The sequence below is a fragment of the Nicotiana sylvestris genome, chromosome 9, assembly GCF_000393655.2.
Source record: "Nicotiana sylvestris chromosome 9, ASM39365v2, whole genome shotgun sequence".
Classification (NCBI taxonomy): Eukaryota; Viridiplantae; Streptophyta; class Magnoliopsida; order Solanales; family Solanaceae; genus Nicotiana; species Nicotiana sylvestris.
The window spans coordinates 1,201,078-1,216,344 of NC_091065.1; the positions used below are offsets into that span (position 1 = coordinate 1,201,078).

The following is a 15,267-nucleotide window of genomic DNA, read 5'->3' on the forward strand; positions in this document are numbered from 1 at the left end:
ATCGATTTGATTTGGTTCCAATATTTAAAAAATCAACTTATTTGGGTTGGTTTCTTTTTAGAGAAAAACCTATCCAAATTGAACTATGAAGACCGATATCCAACTTATTTCATGCTATGATCACACCTCACACATACCCCAAAGCAATTTATATCATGTCCCCTCATGCCTCATTGATTCAATGAATAGTTAATTCCATTATAAAGTCTTTGTCTTTTTTTTTTAAAGTCTTCTTTTTGAAAATAAAGAAAGAGAGATATAAGGTCTTCTAAGAAGCATACGTTATTACTTTTGCTAAAGAACGGACACAACTAGCATATACTTTGAGCATTCTTTTTCATATTACTCTTAGCATTGAACAGGTAAAACTAAGACTATTTTTAAGATTTAAGTATTAAACCTCTTCAAGTTCTTAATCATTTTATGATATTCTTGTTTTGGTTTGCAGCTTTCAGCAATGGAGATTGGCTTAGCAGTTGGAGGTGCATTTCTATCTTCAGCTTTGAATGTTCTCTTTGAAAGGCTTGCTCCTCAGGGTGAGTTGCTGAAGATATTTCAAAGGGGCAAGCATGATGTTGGACTGTTAAAGAAGCTGAGGCTGACTTTGCTTGGTCTTCAAGCTGTGCTAAGTGATGCAGAGAATAAGCAGACATCAAATCGATACGTCAACCAGTGGCTTAATGAACTTCGGGATGCTGTGGACAGTGCTGAAAACTTAATGGAAGAAATCAATTATGAAGTTCTGAGAGTTAAGGTGGAAGGTCAGCATCAAAATCATGCAGAAGTAAGCAACCAACAGGTAAGTGGCCTCAACTTGTGCTTGAGTGATGGATTTTTTGTTAACATAAAGGAGAAGTTGGAAGGCACCACTAAAACGTTGGAGGAGTTGGAAAAGCAAATTGGTAGGCTTGGCCTAAAGGAATATCTTGCTTCTGGTAAACAAGAAACTAGAGTGCCTTCAACATCTTTGGTTAATGATTCTGATATCTTTGGTAGGCAGAATGAAATAGAGTTTTTGGTTGACAGTTTATTGTCTGTTGATGCCGATGGAAAAACATATAGTGTAATTCCTATTGTTGGAATGGCAGGGGTTGGCAAGACAACACTTGCTAAAGCTGTGTACAATAATGAGAAGGTGAAAGACCATTTCAATTTGACAGCTTGGTTCTGTGTGTCTGAACCATATGATGCTTCTAGGATAACAAAAGGATTACTTGAAGAAATTGGTTCATCCAACTTGATGCTTGATAACAATTTTAATCAACTTCAAATCAAATTGAAGGAAAGCTTAAAAGGGAAAAAGTTTCTTATTGTTTTAGATGATGTTTGGAATGACAACTACCTCGAGTGGGTTGAGTTGATAAATCCTTTTGCACAAGGAGAAATTGGAAGTAAGATCATTGTGACGACACGTAAGAAAAGTGTTGCCATGACAATGGGTAATGAGCAAATTAGCATGGATACTTTGTCTAGTGATGTCTCTTGGTCTTTATTCGAAAGACATGCATTTGACAACATGGATCCTAAGGAACATCTAGGACATGTAGAAGTCGGGAAACAAATCGCAGCTAAGTGCAAAGGTTTGCCCTTAGCACTAAAGACAATTGCTGGTTTGTTACGGTCCAAATCAGAGATTGAAGAGTGGAGACGAATTTTGACAAGTGAAATATGGGAGCTGCCAGACAATGGAATATTACCCACGTTGATGTTGAGCTACAATGATCTTCCCGTTCATTTGAAGCAATGCTTTTCCTATTGTGCAATATTTCCCAAAGATTATCCATTCAACAAAGAACAAGTTATTCAACTCTGGATTGCTAATGGTCTCGTGCAACGGTTGCAAAAAGATAAAATAATTGAAGATTCGGGCAACCAATACTTTCTCGAGTTGCGATCAAGATCATTGTTTGAAAGGGTCCCAAGTTCTTTTCAAGGGGGCACTGAGAAATTCTTAATGCATGACCTTGTCAATGATTTGGCCCAAGTTACATCTTCAAGACTTTGCATCAATTTGGAAGATAACAAAGGATCTGATATGGTGGGAAGATGTCGACACCTATCATATTCAAGGGGATATAATGGTGACTTTGAAAAGTTGAAACCTCTCTACAAATTGGAGCAGCTGAGGACATTGCTTCCAATCAACGACAACTATCATCTGTTGGGAATAAACCCCTTACCAAAATAATATTCACGGTAATAAAGCGGAATAATAATGTAGCACCGAGATACGGTAATTAACAAGAATAAAAGAGTAACAATGACACCAAGATTTTTACGTGGAAAACCCTTCTGAATAAGGGAAAAAAAACCACGACCCCGAGAGGAGCAACTGATATCACTATAGTAAGGAATTTTACACTTTGTAGGTCGGAGGTAAATACTCCAAAGACCACTACAACACTCAAAAGAAATAACCCTCTTTTGATATTCCCACCTCACTACAATATCGCTCACTCTCTATTTTCCTCACAGACTATTTTCTTATACCTTGTCTGTGAAACCTCACTCTTTCTTTCTCTCTTTGTTGGTGTGAAGAAATGAGAGTTGAAGCTCTCCTTTTATAGCCAAAGCTTCACCCTCTAAAGCCTACAATATTTGACAATTTACACACATTTTTCACAATTCAACAAAGTTGGCTACCAAACCAAAGAAATTCAACAAGGTTGGCTACCAACCAAACCAAGTCAACAAGGTTGGCTACCAAACCAAAGAAAACTCTTATTAGGCACATGCCTAATACTTCTTCAATGAGATGGACATCATCAATCTCCCCCTCCAGTCTCATTCATCCAGAGGAGGTAGCACTGTCTTCTAGTTTGAATGCATGCCGACAAGTTCTTTGCATAGCTCGAACTTGTTCCTTGGTACCACCTTGGTCAGCATATCTGCGGGATTCTCATTTGTAGAAATCTTCAAGACTTTTAGAGATTCATCATCTACCATTTCTCGAATCCAATGATATCTCACATCAATGTGTTTGGTCCTTGCATGGTACATAGAGTTCTTGCTAAGGTCTATTGCACTTTGACTGTCACAATAGACGACATACTCCTTCTGATGCAATCCAAGCTCTTGAAGGAATCGCTTGAGCCATATCATCTCCTTGCCAGTTTCTGTAGCAGCAATGTACTCTGCTTCAGTTGTTGAAAGTGCAACGCACTTTTGCAACTTAGACTGCCATGATATAGCTCCCCCTGAAAATGTAAACAAATATCCAGTACTGGATTTTCTGTTGTCAATGTCACCTGCCATATCAGCATCTGTATAGCCCTTCAAGATTGGATCAGATCCTCCAAAGCACAAACAATCTCCCGTGGTACCTCTCAGGTACCTGAGTATCCACTTGACTGCTTCCCAATGTTCCTTTCCAGGATTTTCAAGAAACCTGCTGACAACACCAACTGCGTGAGCAATATCAGGTCTAGTACATACCATTGCATACATCAAGCTTCCGACTGCTGAAGAATAAGGAACTTTAGCCATGTTCCCTTTCTCTTCCACTGTTGTAGGACACATCTTTTTACTCAACTTTAGATGACCAGCAAGAGGTGTGCTGACTGGCTTAGCATTCTTCATGTTGAAGCGTTCTAGTACACGTTCAATGTACTTCTCCTGAGATAGCCACAACTTTCTACTTGTTCTCTCTCGAACTATCTTCATCCCTAGAATTTGTTGTGCTGGGCCCAAGTCCTTCATATCAAATGACTTGGACAGATCTCCTTTCAACTTTGCTATCAACCCCTTGTCTTTTCCTACAATTAGCATGTCATCCACATACAACAACAATATAATAAAGTTATTCTCAGAAAATCTTTTGAAGTATACACATGGATCAGAATAGGTCTTTAGGTATGTTTGACTTTTCATGAATGAATCAAACTTCATGTACCACTGCCTTGGTGCCTGCTTCAATCCATAAAGACTCTTATTCAATTTGCACACCATGTGTTTCTTTCCAGCTACTTCAAATCCTTCTGGTTGCTCCATATAAATCTCCTCTTCCAAATCTCCATGAAGAAATGCAGTTTTCACATCCAACTGCTCCACTTCAAGATCTAGGCTAGCTGCTAAGCTCAAAATTGTTCGAATAGAAGTCATTTTAACAACGGGGGAGAAAATTTCGTCAAAATCAATACCTTTCTTCTGTTCGAAGCCTTTAACCACCAATCGAGCTTTGTATCTGACCAGCTTGCCATCTCCATCTTTCTTGAGTTTAAAGACCCATTTGCATTTGAGTGGTCTTTTACCCTTTGGAAGTTCAACCAGCTTGTATGTGCCATTTTTCTGGAGAGATTCCATCTCTTCTTGCATAGCTTTCATCCACTGGTTCTTTTCTGGATGGGACAACACCTCCTTAAGACTTTCTGGCTCCCCCTCATCACTGATGAGGACATACTCTGTGGAAGGGTACCTGCGTGACTCTACCCTTGGCCTCTCTGATCTCCTCAGAGGTTGAGGTTGTTCTTCTCCCTGAGTGGGGTGCTCCACTTCCTCGACACCTTCATCAAGTTGCTCCCCCTGCTCAATAACCTCACCAGGTTGCTCCCCCTGCTCGGCAACCTCGTCGGTCGTACTTTCTGCACTTGTGGGATTGTTAGAAGTAGAAGGAATAGTAACAAAGTTAGGAATTATACCATTCTTCGCCTTTTCTGACATATCAGCAGCAGTTCTAACTTCACTTTCTCGGAAGACTACATCTCTACTTCTGATGACCTTCTTCTTTACAGGATCCCACAGTCTGTACCCGAACTCTTCATCTCCATATCCGATAAATATGCAGGGAATAGATTTATCATCCAGCTTTGTTCTCTGCTCTTTTGGTACATGTGCAAAAGCTCTGCAACCGAACACCTTCAGATGCGAGTAGGACACCTCCTTGTTGGTCCAGACTCTCTCTGGGATTTCAAACGCCAACGGAACTGATGGACTCCTATTGATCAGGTAACAGGCTGTCTGAACTGCTTCACCCCAGAATGACTTAGGCAGTTTAGCCATTCTGAGCATGCTTCTCACCTTCTCCACAATGGTGCGGTTCATCCTCTCGGCTACGCCATTGTGCTGTGGGGTTCCAGGAACTGTCTTTTCATGTCTGATCCCATGACTTGAACAATACTCTTCAAATTCCCTTGAAGTGTACTCACCTCCATTGTCACTTCGGAGACGCTTTAGCTTTCGACCCGTCTCCCTTTCTACTAGAGCATGAAACTTCTGGAAAACTTGAAACACCTGATCTTTGGTTTTCAAAATATAAACCCATAATTTTCGTGAAGCATCATCAATAAAAGTAACAAAATATTTGTTACCGCCCATTGATTCAATTTCCATTGGGCCGCAAACATCAGAATATACTAAATCAAGTATATTCAATTTTCTTTCAGACGATGTCTGAAATGAGACTCTATGCTGCTTACCAAATAAACAGTAGTCACAAGGTTTTACCGTTGTACCTTTGGCATAAGAAATGAGTGATTTCTTGGCAAGAATCTGCAATCCCTTCTCGCTCATATGACCCATTCTTTTGTGCCACAAATCTACAGAAATCTCATCTTGTGCCGCGTTCAATTCACCTTGGCATATTTCTGCATTTGTCCTGTACAACGTGCCACGAGCAACTCCCTTTGCAATCACCAATGATCCCTTAGTGAGTCTCCACTTTTGATTTGCAAAATAGCTCTCGTATCCATCTCGGTCTAAAGCAATTCCCGAGATCAAGTTCATCCGTAAATCAGGTACATGCCGCACATCCTTTAGAACCAATGTGCATCCGACATTTGTCTTGATACAAATGTCACCAATCCCCGCAATCTTTGAGTAACTTGTGTTACCCATTTTCACTGTGCCGAAATCACCTGCTACATATCTGCAAAAAAGATCTCTTACCGGTGTGGCATGGTGAGATGCCGCTGTGTCAACCACCCATTCCGACTCTGGACCTGACAGGTGCATGCATTCCTCTTCCTCATTTATAAAGAGGACAACATTATCATTATTTTGCACCATGGCGGCTGTGTTGTCGTCATTCTTCTGGCCACTGGTTTCACCTTTGCCCTTCCTTGGATTTGGGCAATCTCTTTTGAAGTGACCTGGTTGATTACAGTTGTAGCAATTTCTGACTCTTGATTTGGATCGGTTCTTTGACTTCCCACGAGCTCCGGATCTACCATAGTTGTTCGAACTCCTTTGATAACTCCTGCCTCTACCTTCTGTGATGAGAGCCTGTCCTTGATTTTCAGGCTTCTTTCTCATCTTCTCATTGAGTAGAAGAGCCGATGTGACATCTTTCAACTCAATAGTAGTCTTACCGTGCAGGATGGTTGTTGCCAAATTATCGTACGAAGATGGCAACGAGTTCAATAGCAAGATGGCTTTATCTTCTTCCTCGATTTTCACTCCGAGGTTGGCAAGCTGTGTGATTAGTCCGTTAAACACATTTAAATGTGACAAAAAATTCGTACCTTCACTCATGTGTAGGGCGTATAACTGCTTCTTCAGGTACAATTTATTTGTCAGCGTTTTGGACATGTATAGGCTTTCCAACCTTGTCCAAATTCCACGTGCAGTGTCTTCATCAATGATGTTATTTACCACATCATCTGATAAGTGCAACCTGATTGCACTAGCAGCTCTTTCATCCAAGTCAGCCCAATCCTCAGCTTTCATGGTATCAGGCTTTTTGGAATCAACATCTAGAACCTTGTGTAATCCTTGTTGGATGAGCAGATCTCTCATCCTTCTTTGCCATGTTGAGAAACCGTTATCTCCATTGAATTTTGCTACCTCGTACTTTACTCCGGACATTTTTATTTTTCACCAAGTATAGTACTACCGACAGTGAATAGTATTTCAGTGAACGAGCAGAACCTGTGCTCTGATACCAGTTGTTGGGAATAAACCCCTTACCAAAATAATATTCACGGTAATAAAGCGGAATAATAATGTAGCACCGAGATACGGTAATTAACAAGAATAAAAGAGTAACAATGACACCAAGATTTTTACGTGGAAAACCCTTCTGAATAAGGGAAAAAAAACCACGACCCCGAGAGGAGCAACTGATATCACTATAGTAAGGAATTTTACACTTTGTAGGTCGGAGGTAAATACTCCAAAGACCACTACAACACTCAAAAGAAATAACCCTCTTTTGATATTCCCACCTCACTACAATATCGCTCACTCTCTATTTTCCTCACAGACTATTTTCTTATACCTTGTCTGTGAAACCTCACTCTTTCTTTCTCTCTTTGTTGGTGTGAAGAAATGAGAGTTGAAGCTCTCCTTTTATAGCCAAAGCTTCACCCTCTAAAGCCTACAATATTTGACAATTTACACACATTTTTCACAATTCAACAAAGTTGGCTACCAAACCAAAGAAATTCAACAAGGTTGGCTACCAACCAAACCAAGTCAACAAGGTTGGCTACCAAACCAAAGAAAACTCTTATTAGGCACATGCCTAATACTTCTTCAATGAGATGGACATCATCAATCTCCCCCTCCAGTCTCATTCATCCAGAGGAGGTAGCACTGTCTTCTAGTTTGAATGCATGCCGACTTTGAAAAGTTGAAACCTCTCTACAAATTGGAGCAGCTGAGGACATTGCTTCCAATCAACGACAACTATCATCTATCTCTAAGCAAGAGGGTGTTGCATAATATATTGCCAACACTAACATCCTTAAGGGCACTCTCATTGTCTGGTTATAATATCAAAGAGTTACCGTATGATTTGTTCATCAAGTTAAAACTCCTAAGATTTTTGGACCTTTCTGAGGCAAGAGATAAAAAAATTACCAGATTCCATTTGTGTACTCTATAACTTAGAGACACTTCTCTTATCATCTTGTGAATTCCTTGAGGAGTTACCACAGCAGATGGAAAAGTTGATAAACTTGCGTCACCTTGATGTTAGCGGTACTTCTCGCTTGAAGATGCCGCTACATTTGAGCAAGTTGAAAAGCCTCCCTGTGTTGTTGGGAGCTAAATTTCTTCTAGGTGATCGCAGTGGTTCAACAATGGAAGATTTGGGTGAACTACATAACTTGTATGGATCTCTATCTATTCTAGAGTTGCAAAATGTGGCCGACAGAAGGGAAGCTTTGAAGGCAAACATGAGAGGAAAGGAACCTATTGAAAAGTTATCATTGGAGTGGAGTGAAAGTATTGCGGATAGTTCACAAATTGAAAGAGACATACTTGGTGAGCTATATCCAAATCCAAACATAAAAGAACTTGAGATCAACGGTTATAGAGGGACAAACTTTCCAAATTGGCTAGCTGATCATTCATTTTCTGAGCTGGTGGAATTGTCTCTAAGCAACTGCAAAGACTGTTATTCCTTGCCCGCATTAGGCCAGCTTCCTTCTCTGAAATTCCTTTCCATTAGCGGGATGCATCAAATAACAGAGGTGACTGAAGAATTCTATGGTAGTTCGTCCTCCAAAAAGCCTTTCAATTCTCTTGAGCGACTTGAGTTTGACGAGATGCTGGAGTGGAAGCAGTGGCACGTACTAGGGAATGGAGAAGAGTTTCCTATACTTCAGAATCTTTCAAATTAAAAAGTGTCCCAAGTTGATTGGAAAGTTGCCTAAAAATCTTTGTTCTCTGACAAGTTTGATAATTTCAAATTGTCCGGAACTCAATCTGGAGACACCTATCCAACTTTCAAGTTTAAAAAAGTTTGAAATTGATGGTTCTCCTAAGGTTGAAGTTCTTTTTGATGATGCTGAACTGTTTTTGTCTCAACTTCAGGGAATGAAACAGATAGTTGAATTATGCATCAGTGATTGTCAGTCTCTTACCTCCTTGCCTTTTAGCAGTCTGCCAAACACGTTGAAGAAAATAAGGATAAAATATTCTGCGAAATTGAAATTAGAGTCATCCGTTGGTGATGTGATTTTTGGAGGAAGTAACATGTTTCTGGAGAATTTGCAACTTGGAGAATGTGATTCTATAACTGAGATATCAGAAGAGTTGGTCCCACAAGCACGCTATTTGAATGTAAACAGTTGCAACAACCTTACAGGGCTTTTGATTCCCAACGGGACTGAAGGTCTCCAAATTATTGAATGTGAGAATCTTGAAATACTTTCGGTGGCTCAAACAACGTCGTTGCGTACTTTGTATATTTGGAAATGCAAGAAGCTGAAGTCGCTGCCAGAACATATGAAGGAACTCCTTCCATCTCTTAAGAAACTGGAACTGCATAATTGTCCAGAAATAGAGTCCTTTCCTGAAGGAGGATTGCCCTTCAGTTTAGAAGTCCTTAAGATCGAGCATTGCAAGAAACTGGTGAATGGGCGAATGGAGTGGGGTTTACAGAGACTCTCCTGTCTCACAGAGTTATGGATCTACCATGATGGTAGTGACGAAGAGATTCCTGCTGCTGAAAATTGGGAGTTGCCTTCCTCTATTCGAACTCTTTGGATAATTAATCTGAAAACATTAAGCAGCCAAGTTCTCAAAAGCCTCACCTCTCTTGAAAATCTATATACTTATAATTTACCTCAAATTCAGTCACTGTTGGAAGAAGGGCTTCCCTCGTCTCTTTCTGAGCTTAGCTTAAATAACCATGATGAGCTCCATTCACTACCGACCAAAGGTCTTCTACGCGTCACCTCGCTTCAACGTCTAGAGATCATCTCCTGCAATCAACTCAAATCTATTCCAGAATCAGCGCTGCCCTCCTCCCTCTCTAAGCTCTATATCTGGAATTGCCATAATCTCCAATCTCTTCAAGTGAAAAGAAAGCCTTCCTTCCTCTCTCTGCTGCCTATCTGTGGTTGCGGTAATAATCTCCAACCTCTTCCAGAATCAGGGATGCCCTCTTCCATCTCTGAACTAGATATTTCTGAATGCCCATTGCTGGAACCACTCCTAGAATTTGAGAAGGGCGATTACTGGCCAAATATTTCTCATATTCCCACCATAGAGATCGGTGATGAATACCTGTGATGATTAAAACGAAGGTGCTCTAACAGATGTAAGTTATTCCTTTTCTTTTCAAGTAGCTTTTTATTTTTTGTTACTTCTCTTTGCTTTTCTGTTAATTATTTTCCTTTGTTAAAAATCTTGTTGAGCAGTGTGAAGAGGTTATGAAACAGAGGAAGCATCTTCAATTTGGGATGAATTGAATGTTAGATGACAAAAAAGAAAGGTGATAAAATCCTTATATTTGCACCGGAACATTGTAAAAATGATTTAGTAGGAATTCACATATTTGTACGTTGATAGCTTAATGTAATATTAATGAACTAGTAATTTGTTACCACACACATGTATGTCAGCCATCTATTTATTGTCTTTGGAAATTCATCTCATCAATAGCAATCCATGTATTGTTTTCATATATCTCGCTCTTTATCTTGTAGATTTTTAGTTCATTTATTGCTTGAACTTTCATCTCAATAGAAATTCATGTATTCTTGTTCTTTCCCCTTTTCAGTGAGTTGAGAGAGGAGGAGGTGGTTTAGAGTAATGCACATGTCCACTATTGAATGCGAAGCTCTAACAGAAATCAAAGGTATACACGACACAAAGTTTGCCTCCTATCTCTAAAAAAAAATAGAAAAGTTTTGTTCCCAATATGATTATCGGATATCAGCTTAGCAATTATTTTTATCAGGATTTGGGTAACAATATGCAAGCTATTACCGCTCTTAGCTCCATTGGTGAATGGAAATTTGCGCTGACATTCTCTATCGAATGGACAATTATCTTGAATGTGGTATGTCAGCAAAGTGTAAGTGAAGAAACGTACTACTTCTCTTTGATCACTCTTAGAAAATATTGTGCAACATTTTGTACAACAGTTTCTTCCAATACATCAGTTAAAAGAACTAGTCATTTTCTGTTGTCGATTTAATCATCCAGTGCTATCAACTGTCAAATTAAAACTGATATTTTCCCAAATTAAAATAGGTTATTTTGTTATAGCTGAGGAGACACTAGCTCTGTGTATTATACAGTTCAGCCTTGATTTGCTCTGAGTAAAGTTTTGCTGCATTCAGGGAATGAAGTTTTATCGCTGCTGGAAGAAAGGCTTCCCTCGTCTCTTTCTGAGCTAAGAATCGGTCTTTGGTGCCTCACTTCGCTTTAACATCTAGAAATAGCCTCCTGCTATTGATTCCATTACCAATTTTTGAGGTAATATCGCTTTTTCTTCAAAATTTATTTCCCATTCTATGCTTTTGTGTACAGTCATCAAATCTCCATGCTGATACAAAGGCATACGAGACAGAAAGTTTGTATTCCATAATTTAACATCTAAACACAATGTTAGTGCTATGTTATATGATTATCTGATCTCAGCTTAACGATCATTTTTCTTTCTTTGTCAGGATTGTGGTGATCAGATGTTGTTGCTTAACATGGGAAGGAAAATCTGGGCAGAGAGTTGTCAAGGTTCAGTCTTAATTATGTGAAATGCCCGTCTCAACGTCATGGACACATGGTGAATGCGCGTTTGTGTACTTCAGTAATTACATTGAAAATTTTTAAACATCTAACTTTTATTTCCTTGAGTATAGCTCATCCAATAGAAAAGTGTTCATACTGTGTTTCTTTATGCCAACCTATAATTTGTTTGTAATTGTTGTAGTCAATGCACACTTGGTGAATTGGCGGAATCTGGTGCATATCCTCGCCCACCCTCAGATCGTGTCGGATCGCTGTAAAGTGGTGGCCATCTCTGTACTATCATCTGCCATGGGATACAAGGAGAGTTGCCCTTCTCCATCACTTCAATATGCATCTATATGTTTGCGCAAAGGCGAGACTGCCTCAGCATTTGGATTGATGGTCATCTCATCTAGTATGCCATCTAAAGTTCTATCCTCTTATTAACATAAGCTATTTTGTCAGTAAACTCGCCTGTAATATCCTTTCTATATACTTCTCCTTGTTTGTTTATTAGTTGCTTTTTCCTGTCACATAATGTTTATTTGTTTCTATGATGAGGGTTGTTAATTCCTATACTCCTGTTCTTCGATTTCAGTCCTTTGAAGAAGCAAAAGTTCGAGTACAGTTGGTTAGATATATGCAATCTCAACTTTACAATCAGGTACAATTTTGCATGATCCCTGTAAGAAAGTCACATGAAGTTTGCTCGAGTCCTCACCTTAAGGATGTGAAGATCATTGAATTCAGCGTTCCTCGTAAGCTGGATTCAGATACACTTTGCCTGTTCCCTGTAAGAAATTCACATGAAGTTTGCAAAAGCAAATAATTTTAAAGATTGATGTGGAAATCGAGAAAGGGAAAGGAGTGGCCAATAGATTGCTCGATCGAGTCCTCACCTTAAGGATTGATGTGGAGTGCGTGTGCTGAGCAAGGGATGAACCTTCCTCTGATTTACAAGTGCGTGTCCTCACCTATTTTTTTCTCAGCTTTGCTCCCTATTCTTCGTCTGTTGCACAAAGATAAAGGGTCCAAAGAAATAAGCATTAAGCTTATGTTGGAGATCATGAAGTTCCATTCAAATTCTTTCCATTTCTCATTTTCCGAACTTCTAGAGCATAGTTGAATGGATATTAAATTACCACCCTCCAACTTCATTTATCTGATTGTATTTTTTTGAGTCAGCCTCAGGTGGCAGCTTCGAACTTGAAAATCAGCATTGATTTGCATCAGAGATTAATTTAAGGCTAGTATGATAATAGGTGTATCATGATGTCATTAAAACTATGCTACATCGTGAGTATTGAGAAAACTTCAGTTGTTGATTAATCGTAAAACCAGTAATATCACAGATGAAATGGCAGCTTGGCTCCCTTTGACATATTGAAACTTCTTCACTTTGCAGTAAATTTAGGAATCATTTTCGTAGTCAGATAAAACCATGATTGTCGATTACTTGTCTAGAGGAATCATTCATGTATCGCTAATCAATCATGTTCAGTACCAATCTAACATATCCTTTCCTTTTGTTTTCAGTTTGGTTTTTCTGAGTTGTTGAGAAGGGAAAGCTGTTGAGATATTTAAGTTACTCTGACAAGGGACTTTCAATTAGGCCTTTCTGCTCTGGTTACATTTGGCCAATGGAAAGCAAAAGACGACATAATTATTGGACTTTCTATATTGAGTAATCTGAACTTCTGGACATGAACGGTTAGAGCAAACTGTAAATGCACTGTAAAATGTACAAGAAACAGAGGAGATTCTGCGGAGAACATTGAATGTCAATGAAATTGTGCATGCATTCTTTGGAAGTTGGACCTATACTCTGTTTATGCTGGCTTCTCCAATGCCTCCAATGGTGAAGCTTAACCAAGGTATGGTTTGACATCTGTACTTATCGATTTGACGAGTTAGGCCCAAGGTTCATTTCTTCGAGCAAATAAATGTAATAGTGTTACTGGTGGATTGTTAAGGTAATTATTCAAAATAGAACCAACCCTTTAGTTGAAATGAAGTTGAACTAGATAATGCATCTCATTCCTTTTCTAGTTTTGGGACATTTGGCTTTTGAGTTTTGACTCGGAAGAGAAACTGGATTCACCCTTTAGTTGTAGATGGGAAACTGATAAAACTTTTACTGACTGACTGCTTCAGCAAGTTAACTCATGTTAAACTTTATTTTAGTTTCTGCCATATGTAGCAAAGAGAATAAATAAGGATCAAGCTTTGGCCGATCAGTTGAGAATAATTATAACCGCTGGCCAAATATGAAAAAAAATATACACTAATTCTGTATAAAATATGTATATGAAATATTAATATACAAAACAATATACATTTTCTGGCAGCTATACAGTGTAGATTTCCCAAAACGTTTCCAAGTCCAAATGGCTTCATCTCATACCCTCCTCACAAGAGCGAAAATGGCCTCGTGCCTCACAAAAACTGTTGTCGTCTTTGTTGTTGCTATTCTTACTAGTTCCTGGATGGCTCAAGCAGGCGATCCATATATCTTGACCGACTTCATTGTTCCTAAAGATCAGACTGGAGAGACAATGGAGGGGAATTTCTTCACCTTCAGTGGACTTGCTGTCCTTCAGTTCCCTGGCACGGGTGTCAACCCGCCCCCACACGCCCACACCCACCCTTGTGCATGCATCTGAGCTCTTATTCATGGTGCAAGGAAATCTCCAGGTTGGTTTGAGGGACAGTACTAACAAGCTCTACACTCGGACTATACAATTCGGGGACTTGTTTCTGTTTCCAAAAGGACTAGTACAGTATCAATGCAACTATGATTGGAATAAATCAGCTATATCTGTTTCTGCAATTGCTGAACTGTTTCACTTCCTCTACAACATTCAAGACTGGTGTTGCTACTATTCACAAGATCAAGGCTGGTCTGTCATCCTAGGATCTCATTTTACTCGTCGAATTTCTAAATAAAACTTTACCTAGGAATTCAGTACTCATGTGCAAAAAAGATTCATATGTTATGTTTTCATTCTTTATTTGTTTGTTGGTGGTAATCTTATCATTATGAAATTGGCTGTGCAAAAAAGTATGTAACTTTTAGTCTGCTGTCTAAATCCAAAGAGGTTATAACAATTGATCAACTTTGTTATAATTAGTGCCCAAACCACAAAAATGGCATGACAGCAAACCACAAAAAGTAGAAAAGAATCACATTTCCTTTTTTTTTTCATTGAGCTGAAAAATAGTTTCGCATATTAGTTCTTTTGTTTCAGTTGATGCATATTAGCTGTTCAAAATGTGAAGCAGAATAACTTGATAGTTTATTTTGAGGATTTCCTCCTTTCCTTTTCTACTAGCTCGATTTGGCCGTTGATACTGTTCAAATGTGAACAATATAAACTGTTGAATGGATATTAAATTGTCACCTTCCAAGTTCATTTTACCTGTTTGTGTTTTTTTTTTCCTTTACCTTTTTGTGCTAGCCTTGGCAGCCTCGCATAATTGGAAGTTATGGCAACTTGACGTGAAGAATGCTTTCTTATATGGAGAGCTTGACAAAGATATTTATATGGAGCAACCACCCGGGTATGTCTCTAACTTACATCCTAATCATGTCTGCAAACTTAAGAAGGCCCTTTATGGCCTCAAGCAAGCTCCACGAGCATGGTATGGAAAAATTGCTCAGTATCTACATTTTTGTGGCTATAATGCATCACAATCAGATCCTAGCTTATTTGTTAAAAAACAAGGAGACTTGCATATGGTTGTTCTTTTGTACGTGGATGATATGATAATAACAGGAAACAATGAAGATGAAGTTGCTAGGCTTCAAGATGAGCTTTCCATAAGATTTGACATCAAGAAGTTGGGAGAACTACACCATTTTCTTGG

The 15,267-nt window shown here is 39.0% G+C and overlaps 1 pseudogene; it reads left to right on the plus strand.

The window, feature by feature from the left end:
• The first annotated feature begins 261 nt into the window (after positions 1 to 261).
• LOC104234903 (putative disease resistance RPP13-like protein 1) lies at positions 262 to 14,832 on the plus strand (annotated as a pseudogene).
• The last annotated feature ends 435 nt before the right edge of the window (positions 14,833 to 15,267 follow it).